The following is a 14755-nucleotide window of genomic DNA, read 5'->3' on the forward strand; positions in this document are numbered from 1 at the left end:
AAATAGTTCACGAATAAAATCCCCATATGGTTCAAGTGCGGCCATAACTAAGGCTAAATATAATTGGACAGTCTACTGCTGGTTTAGGTGGTAGGCTCTTTTTTCTTTGCTCGCTGCGTTCTGCCTTCTGGTGTAGCCATAGACGGATTATGACATATCGGGCCCCTGGGCACGTGGACTCCGCAGGCCCCCCACCCCCCCCCCCCCTTCCAACATAAACACACGCACCCAGAATACACACACACTTATTGGCGATAATAAGTCATTGGCCTATACCTCCAACTCAGCAGGATTTGTAGCACAGGAAAGGCAACCTCACAATAATTATTACAAATAAATGCATCTTTATTTAAGCAAAACATGATAAAAAAAAAACATAATTGATGCAATTTTTGGCGATTTGAACGAATTTCGAATGCACCACTTTCAACCACAAATAAAAACGACTTAAAGCAACTCAATACGAACAGTTCCTTACATCAATTGACAGTAATGCATTTCACCTGTGAAATGCATTTTTTCCAGGCTCTGTTCCGTGCAAAATGAGTAACTAAGTAAATTGTGGGGCGGCTCAGTCTACTTCAGTTACTAACAGTGGGGCCCTGGGCCCCACTGTTAGTAACTTGTGGGGCGGCTCAGGGGGGCCCAAGGGCCCCCCTGAGCCCTTGGGCTGCATGTGCCCGGTGTGCCCTTGCAGTAATCCACCCATGGGTGTAGCCTACAAATGTATCTATTTTGGTTTTTCTGTTTCGGGTTTAAAAAACCAACAAACAAAACACAAACACAAATGAAATGCCGTTTATTTGTTTATTCCTTTTGCCCTTTTTCCGTTTCAAAACCAAATCAGAAAAACCAAAGAACGACTGTTATTTGGTTTTTCTGATTTTGTTTTAAATCGGAATATTCAAAGAACGAACCATACACAGATTTATTTGGTTTTTCTGATTTGGTTTTAAATCGGAATATTCAAAGAACGAACCATACACGGATTTACACGGATTGAATCGAAGACGAAATTGTTGTTGTTGTGTTTGAAACTGGCGCGAGGGTTCTTCTTCTTATTGTACAGTTCCGGTGTCACGTTAAAATTGTACCGGGGGCGAAAATTGTACCGGCCTACGTCATCCATCGTAATCCATTCCATACCTGCCTGGCAACAGACGATCGCGTCGGATCGCGTCGAATGACGTGGAAGGTTCTTGAACATTCGCGAACTCGTTCATTGAGCGCGACAAGACAGATAACACTTATTTTACAAATTACATTTATTAGCGTTCCTAACTTTATATTTGTATCGTATTGCATTGTATTTATCTATTTCCCTACACAGTAATAGCTAAATGTTATGGGGATAACGTGAATAATAATAATAAAAAACATTTAGTAAATGCCTGCTCACCCATCTACCCATCTATCTATTTATTATCTATCTATCTATCTATCTATCTATTAGCCTACCTATAATCTATTTTCTAAATTTAATTAAGGAAATTAAATTAACACAAGCTAGCTAGACTATGATACACATTAAACACTCAGAACAGCTAAATTCGATTAAACAAGTAAATGCAATACAAATATAAAGTAAAAACAAGTGTTATCTAGCGATCCGTTATCTGTATTATATTATTTCGTCTTCGGCAACATGAGCGCGATTATACAACGGGGGGCCTGAATCCAGCGATCTGATTGGTTCCTAACTGTTGTATAATGAGCGTATACATAACTGCTATGACGCCCAATAATTTTGTGAAAGTATCACTCCGCACCTTGAAGTGGAAAGTGTCAAAGAAAACAACCGTATTTTAACTAGTGTGTGTGTGGAGTCATTTTGCCATAATCTTAACAGTTGTATAAAAGCAATAGCACAGTTCACTGAAGCCTAAAATCAGCGAGTGAACTGCTCCATAGGATAAATTGCCGGCGAACCGCTCTAGCCGAGCCTTCTCTCGGAGGGACGCTAAAGTGTGTTGCATAGCGACCGTCGTGCATTTTGAAGGCAGCCAGGCGGGACTACTTTTTTGTATTCTTTAATAAAACGGCTACTTTGACTTTCTTGGTTTCTTTTTAAATGTAGTGTGTCTATGACTTTCGTTTAGCCATAATAGTAACCGTTGTATAAAAGCAATAGATCAATTCAGTCAGTGGTATGTGCTCATTATACCACTGTGAAGGGGGTCGCCGGCCCTCCGCTGCGCGTCGGGGCCGGACAACGACCCTTAAAGGCACCCAGTGCAACTTTCGAGGCTTAAAAATAAACATTCAATTTCTAGACTTTTTTACACGTAGTAAGTTTCAATAACTCCTTACCATTACATACCGACATTTAAGCAGCAAAGATGAGACGTCGTTGTGTGGTGAGAACTGATACAAAATCGATAACAACAACAATGCCGCCATTTTCTTTATTTTTTGTAACCTACAATAAATAAAGCAGGCTTCCAGTCAATGGAAAAATGGCTTCTCCCCACCGGCGATTGTTGTTGTTTACGATTTTCTATCAGTTCTCACCACACAACGACGTCTCATCTTTGCTCCTTGAATGTCGATATGTAATGGTATGGAGTTATTGAAACTTACTACGTGTAAAAAAGACTAGAAATTGAATGTTTATTTTTCATTGAATGTTTACATAAAGTTGCACTGGGTGCCTTTAACCCTGCGTTCACACCAAAAGATGCAAAAAATTGCCGCGCAACAACATCCCATTCAAAGTGAATGTAGAGAAGCGTTGCAGGTTTGCTGCCGGAGCACTTGCTGCCGGTTTTAAAATGTAATTTGCGGCGTGGCAAAATTTGATTTGCAGCGCAGCACGCCCATGCCCGCTGCCGGGCACGGGCGGCGGGCGCGTTCACGTATTTTGCGGCGCGACAAATGCTGCTCGAGTTAAAATATTTCAACTTTTCGGCAGCAAACGCGTGATGAGAGCCAATCAGCGTTCAACAGCGTTGCCACTGAGGCGTTGCCACTGAGTGACATGCCGTAACAGCCAATCAGTGTTACTCCCTTGGAGTGACCTAGAGTTCACTACCGTTACATTTATTTATTACGAAAAAACCCACAAATCAGCATTCTGCAGTGTAGTTGTGTTTACAGTTACACCAAACTATGAGTATGCTAAAGGGCTAGAATAACAACCCCAAACAAAACCCAGTTGGGTGCCAGGCAGCACCAGCCTTCCAGGCTCCGAATGGTCTCATGAACCCATAAACGACGGGCATTCCGACGTCTCTCCCTCTTCCACAACAGGTAAAGACATGCAATGCTCGTAATGTCGGCCATGGTTGTGAATGAATTCAGAAGCACCGCGGGCAAAACTTGGCGCGAAACTTCCCGCGCTGCAAAACTGCGGCGCAGCAAACTGCACCGCAAAACTTTTGCTGCGCCGCAAAACTTGATTTGCTGCGCCGCAAAACTTGATTTGCTGCGCCGCAAAACTTTGGCGACAACGCGTTCAGGCAGCAAATGCATCTTTTGGTGTGAACCAGGGGCGTTGCTAGACCTAGAGTTTTACTGGGGCACAGGCCCCCAACTGCCAACACATTTTTTTTTACGTGTGCACAATATGAAATAGATGGATACAGAAGGGTATGTACGAGCTTCAAAATCATTGTCACTGTCATACTGTAGGCTATATTAAAGCACTGGTAAAGGTAAAGATGCAAAGATGGATTCATGAGTACCGTACAATGATATTTATTTAAACACATACACACAGGGCTGTACGCTTACTTTTTAAAATGGTAGCACTGGTGCTAGCAAGCGAAAAATTCAGTAGCACAAGCATCATTTTGGTAGCACGTATACTACAGTAAAAAAAATAAAAATACTATGTGAACAGAATAGGACGTATATATAAAAGTAACACTATATGAACAAATTTAACAACAGTAAAGTGACAATGAACATATTAAATAGTAAAGTGACTATGAGAGCCTCTTTTAAAACATCAGCAGCCAGACGGCGTGAACACATACAACAAAATGAAGTAATTATTACAAATTTAACAAACACTTATTTATTAACCTCTGATGTCCTTTCCCCTACCTCGAGGCAATATTTACAAAACATAGACTTCTTGGATTGGTCGTAGACCAGCCAATTGAACGTTTTTAACCACTGGGGGTTAAACCTGTACGTTTTCCCGTTGGCCGAGACGGAGTCATGGGTGGAGTCGGCTTCGTCCGAAGGTGCCGGTTCCGTGCTTGTGGTCGCCGAGTCAATCTCTTCCATACGTGGATTCTTTTTACAAGTTTCCAGCTTTATTTGATGAAGAAGAACTTCCGAATACAGGGAAATACCTTTTCATTTTTCTGTTTTGCTTAAAAAGTGAATTTCCCGCGACGGTTACAAAGCCTCTTCCTCAACGTGTGAATGTTCGGGAAAATTTTGTTTTTTAGTAGTCGAGTGGAACTGGCGAGCCTATAACTCAAAATACATTTCCCAACATTCAACGCTCCCATCATGCTCCCACACACTCGCGCTTAGTGGTGCCATTGAAAGCCGTACAGAAAGACGTATTTTTTTTCGGCACGGGTCCTTCTCACCCTTTCGCACCGGTGCGAGTGGACTTGTATTTATCTTCACACGCTAAATATTTCAATAGCAAATGCGATCAAAACTGTCGCACTGTACAGCCCTGACACATCTCAAAGATTTACAAATAAGGTAACTGACAAATAAACAAAAAGTCTCTTTATGACCTTCACCTCTTTATCAGAAGTCTACACATCTATATTTATTTAGAAGCTGTGTGGAAACAGCATAATTTTGCCAGAACGACATGTACTAAAAAGGCAAGAAACAAGGTTTAAAACTAATAGAATTTCTGACTTAAGGTGAGGTGGCTCAGCCTCACTGCCACCAATCAACCTGGAAAATGTTATAGAACCATCAAAGCTCTTAAATTAAACTAAATAAGGCCATACACTACTGCATAGAGCCTTTTTAAATGATTATTTTTTCACTATTAAGCTGTATCGCCGCGCCTTCATGGTGTCAAAGCGGTCAATAACTTGGCTTTGACTCACTTTGCATAGTTGCTCCTTTTCAATGGACAAAAGAGAAAGTTGGTGAAGCCTTCCTTGCCCCATGGTTGACCTAAGCCAGGTGTGGAGCCTTCTCGACACACTGAAAGATCGCTCACAACTACAACTGTTTACAGGAATTGTAAGTGCAATCTGAATTATCTGTGTCAGTGTTGGGAACATTGTTGGATCCAGTATGTTAAAAACACCCTGTATATCCATAATTTCCTTTTTTGTGTCAAGGAAGTTTTTGACCACTAAAACTTCCTCAAGTTTTGAAGACAGAAAATTTTTCATTCATTATTCATTTTCCGCGTGTGTGCGTGTGTGTGTGTGTGTGTGTGCTATAAAACTACAGGCTACAGACGCTCAGTATTGAAAAACTGGTGCTAATTATGTGGGCAACATTCTCCAACAGCAATCAAGTTGTCATTGTTTGTGTCAAACAAGTTGTGAATTTGTTGTAACGTTAAAACAGGAGATGGCTTAGGGCCCTTACATAGTCGACGCGAGCAACACGCGTAAACGACGCGAGTTATGGCAAGCCATCCCCGCCAGAAAACGGCATCATTTAGACGCGTATCACCTTCATTACGCCGTAGAAAACGCCGTAAAATGTAGAAAAACGCCGTAAAATACGCCGTCATGCGCAAAAAAGCGCCGCTTTATACGCCGCAATTAAGCCTTTCAAGACCGCGCGTAAAAAGCGCCGTTTTGAACATCAAACCGCGCGTAAAATACGGCGCTTTTGTGCACATCACAACGCCGTAAAATACGGCGTCTCTCTAGTATGCTAATAATCTCTGCCCTTCTTTTCTCCCAGCCAATGCATTTGAAGTGTTTGCGCCCAATCACTGAAAAAGACAAGCAGACCAAATCAGTTTAGCACAGATCTGCTTTGAGGAGTTCTCCTCTCATTTGTTGTTAGTTGTAGCGTCATATCGATATATATTAGTAAATCCAGTTCCTACAGTGTGGTCACCGTGGCCGTGGCCCAATCGATAGAGACGATTGCTCTGTAGGCAAGAGTTTGTTTAAAAATAAATAATAATAATACATATAAAGACGTTTCAAACGTTCCATCGAGTCTCTCGCATTCTACAATGGGCAGCTTTATTGTTTCCCATGGGAGCCGGCGAAACTAGAATTCCTCTTCGAAGGTTGTGCTCCACACAGAACCTCCTCACCATCATAACGGAGTAGCCTACTTCGGGGCACCAGAATGCTTTAGAGCGGTACTGATCGCATCGTGTCTTTCCAGTGTCAAATAGTTCACGAATAAAATCACCATAAGGTTCAAGTGCGGCCATAACTAAGGCTAAATATAATTAGACAGTCTATTGCTGGTTTAGGTTGTTGGCTCTTTTTTCTTCGCTGCGTTCTGCCTTCTGGTGTAGCCTATAACTATAAATGTAGGCCCTATCTATTTTTGTAGGCCCTATTTGTTTTTCTGTTTCGGGTTTTAAAAACCAACACACAAAATCAAATGCCGTTTATTTGTTTATTCCTTTTGCCCTTTTTCAGTTTCAAAACCAAATCTGAAAAACCAAAAAACAATCCTGTTAATAGTTTTTTCTGATTTTGTTATAAATCGGAATATTCAAAGAACGAACCATACACAGATTCTCCTACCTCATCACTTTACTGACACACACAATGTGTGGCAGTAAAGTGACAGGATCATTCCATAGACAAAAATCTTTCCATCTAACTAATTTAATTTAGGAGGATAGTCATTGCACAGATGTAAATTAACCAAATATTCTCATTATAGCCTAGTTATATCCTAGTTTTGCATATTTATACATTGCATCCTATTTTCATATTTCATGTGGCATCTGTATTTTTATGTAGGCTTCCACATCTGTATTTTAAATGTAGCTTATATCTTCTTTTTACATTTTACCTTTTGCTGAGGTGGGCGCTGTATTAGCCTACTGTATAGGCTGTCTGTATTTGTGTAAGAGTTATTTGTATTGTGTAACCTGCTGGATTATGAAAGTTAGTTTGGGGTAAATAAAGTGTCTGTCTGTCTGTCTGTCTGTCTGTCTGTCTGTCTGTCTGTCTGTCTGTCTGTCTGTCTGTCTGTCTGTCTGTCTGTCTGTCTGTCTGTCTGTCTGTCTGTCTGTCTGTCTGTCTGTCTGTCTGTCTGTCTGTCTGTCTGTCTGTCTGTCTGTCTGTCTGTCTGTCTGTCTGTCTGTCTGTCTGTCTGTCTGTCTGTCTGTCTGTCTGTCTGTCTGTCTGTCTGTCTGTCTGTCTGTCTGTCTGTCTGTCTGTCTGTCTGTCTGTCTGTCTGTCTGTCTGTCTGTCTGTCTGTCTGTCTGTCTGTCTGTCTGTCTGTCTGTCTGTCTGTCTGTCTGTCTGTCTGTCTGTCTGTCTGTCTGTCTGTCTGTCTGTCTGTCTGTCTGTCTGTCTGTCTGTCTGTCTGTCTGTCTGTCTGTCTGTCTGTCTGTCTGTCTGTCTGTCTGTCTGTCTGTCTGTCTGTCTGTCTGTCTGTCTGTCTGTCTGTCTGTCTGTCTGTCTGTCTGTCTGTCTGTCTGTCTGTCTGTCTGTCTGTCTGTCTGTCTGTCTGTCTGTCTGTCTGTCTGTCTGTCTGTCTGTCTGTCTGTCTGTCTGTCTGTCTGTCTGTCTGTCTGTCTGTCTGTCTGTCTGTCTGTCTGTCTGTCTGTCTGTCTGTCTGTCTGTCTGTCTGTCTGTCTGTCTGTCTGTCTGTCTGTCTGTCTGTCTGTCTGTCTGTCTGTCTGTCTGTCTGTCTGTCTGTCTGTCTGTCTGTCTGTCTGTCTGTCTGTCTGTCTGTCTGTCTGTCTGTCTGTCTGTCTGTCTGTCTGTCTGTCTGTCTGTCTGTCTGTCTGTCTGTCTGTCTGTCTGTCTGTCTGTCTGTCTGTCTGTCTGTCTGTCTGTCTGTCTGTCTGTCTGTCTGTCTGTCTGTCTGTCTGTCTGTCTGTCTGTCTGTCTGTCTGTCTGTCTGTCTGTCTGTCTGTCTGTCTGTCTGTCTGTCTGTCTGTCTGTCTGTCTGTCTGTCTGTCTGTCTGTCTGTCTGTCTGTCTGTCTGTCTGTCTGTCTGTCTGTCTGTCTGTCTGTCTGTCTGTCTGTCTGTCTGTCTGTCTGTCTGTCTGTCTGTCTGTCTGTCTGTCTGTCTGTCTGTCTGTCTGTCTGTCTGTCTGTCTGTCTGTCTGTCTGTCTGTCTGTCTGTCTGGGGGAAAATGGCGTGAAAAATGTACGCACGGTGCGTTCAGGATTAGGACAGATATTATGTCGGCATAGGCCTAATCAATCGGGTTTTAATATTTGAAGCATTCATATCAGTCTATTCTTTTCGGCTACTCTGCTGTTGGCCTTGATGGGGAGATATTTTTTTGCTTCCATGCACAAATAGTTGAATCCAACAACATTCCTGCGTCTCCAGAGCCCATTTAAGCACCGTGTCAGACTCAGTAGACTGTTACAAGCCTCTGAACGTTGTTAGAGCATGGCTCCCCAGTTCATCAGTGTCTCTCTCTATGGCTCCTCGTCCTTTCCACTGTGTATTTATATCGATTGAATAAGAGAGGATGTTACGATAACTCCGCGAAAATAAAGGCTCCATGGCTGTAATAATTTAAATATAATTAACTTATAAAGCGTGTAACAAGACACCTAGATGATCTGGCTGGCTGACTAAAAAGGCACTGAATTTGGAACTTATAACACAGGAGGTCTGGCTTGCGGACAAAAAAGCATTGCGATCATAAAAGCGTGACCATCTGACAAAATATAGAATCGATCCGACAACCTCTTCCCTACATAGCAAGCGTCTCTATCGATTGGACCACGGTTATCACAACGTTGAAACTGCATTTACTAATATATATATCAATATGAATATGACGCTACAACTAACGCCAAATGAGAGGAGATCTGTGTTGAACTGATTTGGTCTGCTTGTCTTGTTCAGCGATTGGGCGCAAACACTTCAAATGCCTTGGCTGAGAGAAAAGAAGGGCGGAGATTATTAGCATACTAGAGAAACGCAGTATTTTAAGGCGTTGTGATGTGCACAAAAGCGCCGTATTTTACGCGCGGTTTGATGTTCAAAACGGCGCTTTTTACGCGCGCTCTTGAAAGGCTCAATTGCGGCGTAAAAAGCGGCGCTTTTTTGCGCATGACGGCGTATTTTACAGCGTTTTTCTACATTTTACGGCGTTTTTTACGGCGTAATGAAGGTGATACGTGTCTAAATGATGCCGTTTTCTGGCGGGGATGGCTTGCCATAGCGAGTGACGCGAGCGACGCGCTTCCTTTCATAGTCTATACAGCATACGCGAACGTCGCGGGCAATGCATGACATGCAATACACCACTCACGCCATGGTGGGCAGCAGAGTCACCGGTGTTTTCGCGGGTGACGTTCCAGGTGGCGTTCCGATCAAAGTGGCTACGGAAGAAGAGTGATGAAGCGCAGAGATAGACGGTGGTATATGCGCCCTTTAAATACCACACGAGATCAGGATGGGGAATTTGTTTCTCTGGTGCTTCCAATGCGAAGCATGGACGAGGAGAGGCATTTCCAGTATTTTCGGATGTCGGCGCCCAAGTTTGATGATCTCCTTTCGCGGGTCATCCGATATCTTCCCGACTCTCACCAAAACCGGCCCTTGTCAGGGAGCAGCTGGCAGATTATTTTTTGTCAGATGCTGGCGTGTTTCCCCACCAGTACAATGTGCTACGATTGGGTATGCGCACTGACCAATAAATGTATACACATTGGTCACTTGGAAGCATGACTTTTGATTCATTAGTTATCACATTACACAAGTTACCTAATTTGGTTTACGTCAAACTCATTAATTCATATCCATATAAAATGTTTATTATACAACGAGCTATTGCCTTGACAGATGAATGAATTATTTAAGTGTAGGCCTATAGCCAAAGCTATCGCGCATAATGTCCACAGAAATTATATGGTAGGCAACATTATTAGAGAAAAGGGGTTTATTTATCAAATACAGAAAATAGTCCCACCATACACGCACACATTTTTCATTCACTACACACTCACGCTTCATTCACTCAAAGAGGCTACTGAACTTATGTTTCACACAGAACATGAACATTTATGTTTCACATAGAACGTGAACACAAAACATTACGTAATTAATTCAAATAGGCTACACTAAAACAAATAAGGCCAGGAATAGAACGAATATCGGGTGACAAGAAGATCATTAAAATGGCTCACAATCCCTCATCAGCTGTTTGATGTCGCACATCAAAATAGCACTTTGAACCTGTGGAAGGGTTTGCATTAATTGGCACAGATCATTAGTAAAAGAGACGTCAAGTCATTCTTATCACGTTCCCGCATCCTCTCATATGTTCTTCTGTAAATATAACCTATAGTAGTAATAATGTACACTATTTGCAGTATCGCCCCCACCGACAACGCATGGTATTGCATGGATCGGCGCGTCGCGTATCAAAAATTTGGAGGACGCGTTTTGCTACGCGTCGACGCATAATGGCGGCTGAAGCGTCGCGTCGCGTAGCCTTTTGGACGCGTATGCGTAGCGATGCGTCGACTATGTAAGGGCCCTTAAGGCGGCTGCATGCTTCAGCGTTGGTCTTACGTTGTTGCGCAAAATTTACTCAAAGCAATTCATGCTCCCTTTTAGGTTGCGCATGTTGCGCGTGTTGCCAAGCAATTTACCGCCAGAACAGTAGGTGGAGTAATATGTGGAGTAAAGTTTTTCGTTGAAGACGACCTTGAGAATGACGTCTTTGTCTGTGGGAGTCGTTGGTTTGTTTATGTGCCAAAGTTTGATGATCTCCTTTCGCGAGTCATCCGATATCTTCCCGACTCTCACCAAAACCGGCCCTTGTCAGGGACAGTGTTGTTTTTGGCAGGCATTTTAGATTTAGTTTTAGTCTTAGTCTTTTTGACGAAATGCTTCTTAGTTTTAGTCCCATTTTAGTCATTTCTATCTTTGAAAGTTTTAGTCTAGTTTTAGTCTGACGAAAACTCAAAAGGTTTTAGTCTAGTTTTAGTCCGACGAAAACTCGTCCACCAGCCTCTCTCTGTAGTGTACGAGTGTGTGTGTGCCGTGTGCGTGCAGGCGCAGCTGCGCGCGAGCACACGAGCCAGTGTTGCGGGGGGGGGGGGGGGGGGGGGTGGAAGGGTCTCACGTGACGCGTTTTATCCAATCAGGTTGCTTGGATGCTCCCATTGAAACCCATTCTATTCTACGTGAACCACCTACATGTAAGCCGCTAGAAGCAGTTAAAATTGGAGCGGACTAGAGCGGACTGGAGCGGAGTCAAATCCCCGCTCCGGCCTTTGAATTTAAAACCGCTCTGCGCTCCAACCCGCTCCAACGTATTTCTTCCGCTCCGCTCCACCACCCGCTCCACGCTCCGCTCCGCTCACATGCTCTCACTAACAATTTAGTCTCGTCTAGTTCTCGTCTGACGAAAATGTCTAAATTTTTCGTCACATTTTAGTCTTTATATGGCTTTGGTGACGTTCGTCTTAGTCTCGTTTTCGTCATGGAAAAAAGGGGTCTGACGACGTCATTTTCGTTTTCGTCTTGCCTGACGAAAACAACACTGGTCAGGGAGCAGCTGGCAGATTATTTTTTGTCAGATGCTGGCGTGTTTCCCCACCAGTACAATGTGCTACGATTGGGTATGCGCACTGACCAACAAATATATATACATTGGTCACTTGGAAGCATGACTTTTGATTCATTAGTTATCATGTTACACAAGTTACCTAATTTGGTTTACGTCAAACTCATTAATTCATATCCATATAAAATGTTTATACAACAGCTACTGCCTTGACAGATGAATGAATTATTTAAGTGTAGGCCTATAGCCAAAGGCTTTAAGCTATAGCGCATAATGTCCACATAAATTATATGGTAGGCAGCATTATTAGAGAAAAGAGGTTTATTTATCAAATACAGAAAATAGTCCCCTATTGCATATTCTCGAAGAAAGTTGTCCAATCCCGGGTTGCTTTAAACTCACTTCATTTATTATAAAGTCGTCGGCATGTTTCGGCATGGTAAGTGAAGCTATACGGAGGGAATTGTAGCTAAAGAGTGGAACACGTGTGAGAGATAATAACTCTGGCTACTATGGGCCACGGGCAAAGGCCCGTGACCCTTCGCGGGTGTCGCTGAAAATCTCTGGTCTCTTCACACTGGGTGCACAGGTAAGAGACCGTTAAGTGGGCGTGGCCTAGTGGGCGTGGCTGGGGTGCCGTACTGGCTTCGGCTTCTTCGTATATATAAAAGCGCTGCTATCTGTGGCTGGAGCAGCCTCCAATAAGGTCTTGCTCCCCTTGTGGCTATGTATGGTATTTACGGCTAATATGTTTGGTCCTGCATCATTGGGTCTATGTGTGGGTAGCTTAGATTCTTAAAATACGTAACAATCCCTCCTTGGTCATCTTAGATGACCATACAATAATATTTTAAATCATAAACACCATTTACCACACCGAAAACATAGTCAAATTAGGATCAATCATCAACACCATCAACCGTGTGGAAAACTCTTGAATAGAGGAAAAAACCACAATGCGCTCATAATACTGAGACGTCATTCACCTTGTGGGTCTCATTGGGAATACAGGTCATTATTTAACAATACAACAATGAACATAAATCTTGTTATCATACAATCACATGGCCAAACAGCACACAAACAAAACTACTCATAGAAATGCTGAGCTAATACTTTTGGTCATGTGCTACAAGGTCATACAATTTTCATCATGTGCAAAAGTAAAGTAAAAATTGGTAGTCATAATACAATTTAAAAAAATGCAAGATTATTGATAGCCTAGCATGGATTCGGGTGGTTCAGGTGATCTTCGTGGATTGGTTCGCACGTGGGTGGTTTTGGGCGTTGTTATTATCGTAGCCATTGTTTCTTCTGTCGCCGTCGGGCCTGTAATTCATGAACCCAAGACTCGTCCCTCCTTGTCAAGGGCTCAACTCAGAGAGGTTACTCCTACATCATGGGAGCCTCCAAACAGGTTCTCCGTCGTCGTCGTGTCAGTAACAGGTGGCCTGTAAAACAACCGGCTTAAAGAAGATCAACAGTACCATTATCAATGCAGCGATTCAGAAATAACGGGTTGCACTCGCAACCAAGCAACACTACACAATAACAAACATAGTCTGGTATGGTTGTTTTAAAATGTGTTATTCAAGTAAATCCGGGATATTGATTATCTTAAATACAGTCGATTCTACTAGAATAGTATAGGTGTTGACTATTCTACATATTACAGCTGGATAGGGTCGGGCCCCTCAGGTAATGTAAGCCTGAATGGCACTTGGCACTTCTGTAGCGCCCACTGCTGTGGTGATCAGCAGATGCAGTAGCCCTCGTGCGCAGGGAATACAACGGCAGCCGGTGACAATTAACACGGTCTCTGCATTTATTCCCACGACGGGCACTTACTGGATTCTGCCTTTCCACCTCCCAAACATATTCTCCATCCATCCTGTGAAAGGGTCATTAATGCCGGAGTTCTCTGCCAATTCTAACCTGAGGGATTGTAATCATACCAGCGCCCTGGCCACCAACCCATCCGGAGCGATTCAAATCCTGCTGTTATTTGATCTCCTCATGTGACTGTTAGTCCTTGCTCGGCAGTGGTAGTTTGTAGGCTCCGGGTGTGTCTGCATCTGGTTCTGGAACTTTTGTTTCTATTGCAGAAATACAAACTCATGTACAGCAGTTAGTTGTTCAAAAACATATTTCCATGAATTCTAATTTTAATTGTTTTACAGTATCTACTTTGGTTTAATTTCACACTACATCCCTCCTTGCGCATTGCTTCAGCCATGCGCATTGAATGACAACCAAAGCTAACCACGCCGTTGTTGGGCAAAATAACCTGCTGAGCACATCACATGTACATTATAAATATAGCTAACTCCCACCCTAGCTTGAGGAGCACAACACATGGCAGTCACGTTACAATATAGTCAATTTTCAACACATAACACACACATGAGAACATGGTCAGGTGAAGGCCAGAACCAAGGCCCCATCTCTCCTCCCGGCAAATGGTAAACACTCAGACAATGCACCGTTTCATCCTCAGAACGGGAGGGCCACAAGCAGGAGACTCTGTGAGACTCTCCCCCGTCAGGAGGAACACAAAAAGATATACATGCATACACTAGAGCCTGGGAGGCAAGGTCAACCAAAGACACACAGAACCATACACATCTCAAACGCACACACCTCATCGAGAGGAAGATACAGCATAAGAGTGTATCACACAGGAACTCAGCCCTTCTTCTGCAGCAGACCTTCCACGGAGGCGAAGCTCTGGACGAACCATCAGCGCTGATTAGGGACTTAGACATATTCGATTTCTCACGCTTTATGACTCTGTATAACCGTTGCCACTTTACTTAATAAATCCAAGGTCCTCGTGCCGATAGACTTTATTACCTCTCCGTCTCATTTCATCTGGTCCAGTAACTAGACAGACCGTTTTTCCCAACAATTTGGTGACCTCCGACGTGAATTTTTTCTGAATTGAACACGCAACTGGGAAACGAGAGACGGAGAGCGGCACGACCTCGGGACCCCGGAGCACCGGACCGATTCCTGCAGTCTCACCTCGCGATCGCCCAACAAAAGGTAGGCAGAACCTGTTGATAAAATCCAAACTCTGCATAGTTATATAGGAACCACATTAGGAGGTGAGACTGTGAG

This window comes from Gadus macrocephalus, chromosome 2 (genome assembly GCF_031168955.1).
Source record: "Gadus macrocephalus chromosome 2, ASM3116895v1".
NCBI classification, from domain to species: Eukaryota; Metazoa; Chordata; class Actinopteri; order Gadiformes; family Gadidae; genus Gadus; species Gadus macrocephalus.